The sequence below is a fragment of the Maylandia zebra genome, linkage group LG18 (assembly GCF_041146795.1).
Source record: "Maylandia zebra isolate NMK-2024a linkage group LG18, Mzebra_GT3a, whole genome shotgun sequence".
Lineage (NCBI taxonomy): Eukaryota > Metazoa > Chordata > Actinopteri > Cichliformes > Cichlidae > Maylandia > Maylandia zebra.
Genome location: NC_135184.1, coordinates 7,801,135 through 7,805,076, shown reverse-complemented (window position 1 = coordinate 7,805,076; position 3,942 = coordinate 7,801,135). Strand labels below are relative to the sequence as shown.

The following is a 3,942-nucleotide window of genomic DNA, read 5'->3' as shown; positions in this document are numbered from 1 at the left end:
CTGCCCCCTCTGTGTTCTGTCATTTGACTCTTGTGAATGTGGAGATGGGTTTCACGTGGCTGTTTCTCTTTTACGTACATACACTGGTCGACTACTTTTTTTTTTTGGTTTGTGGCTTTGTTCTGAGAACTCTCCTGGAATTAGAGATGGGGTCTTCTTTCATGCTTTAACACAGTCACTTCAAGCAAATCCAGGTACATATAAAATATTTCCCCAGTCTTAAGTGGAGGGATTTGCCACTGAGTGGCATCAGCCCACTAGATGGTTTTACAAAGTGTGAAAATTGCTGTGAGGAAAGCTGCAGTTGGCTAACACAGAAAGACAGCAACTCATACCTACAGCCATTTTAGAATCACCAATAAATCCAATTTACAGTCATGGCAAAAAGTACACCCTCTGTCAGTTCAGGTTTTACATATAATTAAAGAAGGGCGTAAAATTTGGTGAATACGACCTCAGATGAATGAAATACATGACGTATTGCATGAAGATGAAGCCAAAGTGCAGAAGCAGTACACCTTACTGCTTCATCGTGAATTAAGAGGACAAGTAGCATGTGATCATTTGCAAGTGTGAGCGCCTTGACTAAAGCAAAGGTCTTGGCAGTTTGCTGGTCTGAAGCATTTAGGTGTGTGTAAACACAAGGCCAAGGAGGAGAGGGACCAGCAGTGGTCTTAGAGAAGCAACTTGCTGCCCATTATATTTAAGAACTGACAGGGGATATACTTGCTGTCCTGATGACTGAACCCATCTTTGAAAAGTTTGCAAACACAGAAAAGTGCCAGTCGGCTGGTGGATTCAAACCTGTGTGCAGTGTGTCGCCCAGCACAACAACTAAAACAAGTGAAAATATAGGACATTTTCTCAGTATGCCGGGGATGTCCCAGCCACAGTGGGACACCTGATTCCCCCAGACTCAGGATGTTAAAGTTGTAAATAGTAAAATTCTATTGTTTCTTGGCCATTGATCAGTGGTCATGACAGTCTGCATGTTAATGATCATGAAACTGACCTCATGACCCCATTGTTAATCAGTGGTGCTAGGTTTGGTCTTTATGCAAATGTACTGTTTATAAAGTTGGGGAAACCTGCAGTCGGCTGAGACTGAAGAAGTCACTTTGATGAGTAATGAAACATTTCTCCCACTGAAAACACAATGTCCAGATCAGCAGAATCAACTTTCTGCGATACTGTATCTTTACAAAACCTTTGCAGTTTTTGTGCTTTTGTAGAGCCGCTGTGATCCATGCATACTAACAAACCTGTAATAACTCCTGAGGGAATACTGATGCTTTTTTCTTTTTAAATAGATGGTTCATTAAAGGCTCATTTGAAGTAAAATCTTGGCCAAATATGCCTCATAAACATCAATGACTTTGATTTCTGCTGTTGCCTCAAGCCATGGGTGTCAAACATGCAGCCTGGGGTCCAAAATGGCCCACTAAAGGGTTCAAACTGGCCAACTGGATGAGTTTGTCTTTATAGTGTTTATAAAAATAAGACAAAGTTAAAAGTAGTGTAAAACTTTTGATGTAGAACAGTGCAGCTTTTGGTCCCATTTGTAGATGGTCTGTGAATTGTAACACACAGGGAAAGGAATGGGCATTTTGTAAACCGTAAAATGATAGTTGATTGATTGTTCATTTGCTGGTCACTCACTTGACAGCACATTGGGCTGATTAGCACATTGTATGTGTGCCATGAACTAAAAAATTTTTTTTCGTTTTAAAAGCAGACACAATTACGCACAATGTATTTGCAGTTCGCGGTCATCACCGCCAGGTTGCGCTAAATCCCCTTTTGTGTCCGGAACACCTGAAAGTTCGAACCATGTGTATAACTCACAAACAAGAGAAGAGGTCTCACTACGATAGCTAGTGATTAGTCATTAGCCACTTACAACTACAGCATTGCCTGATAAAATAGTGCTAAGTTTAATTATTTTGTTAAATGTGCATGTACAAGACCGGTGACTATGGTAACTTACAATTAGTTAAACCGGAAAGTTTTATTTTTGTGTTTTCCGGAAAATATATAGAATAGCACGTCTTGTCTGCATAGACGATCTTTGCTTGAAGGTAGTTGCGAAGTTCTCGGGGCAAGCGACTCCACGGGAGCGAGCACTGCTGTAGATTACACACCGGCTAGGGAAGAGCAGGACGGACTGGAACGCCGCTCTCCGACAAACCTGACAAGTAGGGAAATAGTTTCACATGGTGGTCGGTCGACGGGGAAGTTTACTGGGAGTTTAACTACACCCGGGAGCACCGTCGTGTCGGTGTGTTCCCCCCTGGGAGCCAGCGGAGGAGGTAGGTGAAGGTGCGTATCTGTGCCTCAGTGCGGGACACTGAGGAATGCTGTAGCCCTGAAAGCTAATTAGCTAGCTAACGTTAGAGGGCAGATTAAAGCAAGACCGAGGAGACCTGCGAGCTGAAACTGAGAGTTAAGACCACAAAACGTGACGTTAAGGTGAAGGTTAAAGCTCTGAACCCACAAAAGAGCCCAAAGCTACTTTCAGACCTAATATATATAAAAAAAAAATCAGAGAAACTTGAATCCTTTTGGGAATACCTTCTAAATTAGCGTTAAGAAAGCGCAGAAATCAGTGTTTACTTTTCTAAGGAGTGTCTTAAACAGATGTGTTATAGTACTTTTTGACTGGCAGGGTTAACCTTATTACCTGAGAGCAGTGAAATGGATCTGCCATAGAGCAGAAATCCTCCCGCTCACACTTTTTTAAATATATGAAATAGTGATAAATGGCTTTTTAAAGTTGATCTGATCCTCGTGGTTTGAAAGCTGCCGTTTAAATCACAGTAGAGCCTATAATCATCACCTCAACGACACAGTCCTATCATGAATTATAATGAAGAACCTTTAATTGTTTCAAAAATGTTCATTCTCTTAAGTTTTGAGGTGATTTAGAAGCAGATGTGTCTATGCCATTAATGAAAGTCTTTCTGACCTTAAAACTAAACCTGTACTTTTTAAAGGGCATAAGTGAGTGTCAGTTGAGCAAGTAGTTAGTTATTTGAGAGTTTGGATACTCTCCCCCAAATCTGCCATTTATGAAAATAAAGCAATATTTGTTTATGAAGTGAAAAAGCAACCAATTTAAAGAGACTGTTAAAGCAGTTTTACTGTTTTTATTTACTTTATTTTTGTAATGATGGGCTTGAGAAAACCTTGCTGGTGACAGAGCTTCACGTGGTGAACAGAAGAGAGATTTTCTATAAAACCTCTTGGTCTTATTGTGGCCAGCATGCCTTTAACATGTTCTTTATTTGTGTTTTGCTTAAAATGTGTACTCTGATTTCTTTCTTTCTCGATTGAGGGAGCTGCAGCTGGCCGTAGTTGGTCGAAGTGGTTCAGGCTGTGGCTTTAACAGTGATAGGGTGGGGGGATGCCGTGGGGAGCTGATTTTGATTTCTCTAGAAGAAAATTATGGTGAGAGCCAGTGTCAAAGTAGGACAGCCAGTGCTGGATCCAGGCTGTTTGAGGCAGCTTGGGCCTATATTTGGTGGCTTCTTTGTGCACGGGGCACAGTGCACTGCTTCTGCTTGTTACAAATAGATACATCGAGAATTAGTTTTACACATTAAAGGGTCTATTTTATGTCCTCACTTTTCCCCCACTCTGAAACTATTCTGACTTTTGTTTGTGAGCTGTTTGCTGGTAACTGTGTTTTTTCTGCTCCAAACAATTGAAAAGCAAAATATAGATATGGGCAGTATAAACATAACATTGACACATAAATCTGGACACAAACAATTGCTTATTTGATAGAATTATGGTTCATTTGGAGATGTGTTTGTGGTCCTCTGGTGAATGTAAAGCCAATATTTTTGGTTCCTACCGACTCCTGAGGGAAATGTTTGGCTCTGTAGCGAATAACATTTTTACTACTTTTTGTTCCACTGGGTTGCTTTGTGTGTCTGTGAG

At 40.9% G+C, this 3,942-nt stretch overlaps 1 protein-coding gene across 7 annotated transcripts in view; it reads left to right on the top strand.

Annotated features, from left to right (window-relative positions):
* The first annotated feature begins 2,064 nt into the window (after positions 1–2,064).
* The window catches only part of LOC101469602 (rho GTPase-activating protein 12), a 64,411-nt gene continuing 62,533 nt past the window's right edge, over positions 2,065–3,942 (top strand). For 3 of the 7 annotated variants that reach the window (XM_012923069.5, XM_012923068.5, XM_012923065.5), the window contains exon 1: positions 2,065–2,319. The gene's annotated coding sequence lies outside the window, so the exon portion shown is untranslated. The remainder of the gene's footprint in view (positions 2,320–3,942) is intronic. The other 4 variants (XM_012923070.5, XM_004565555.6, XM_012923067.5 and 1 more) reach the window with 2 other exon arrangements.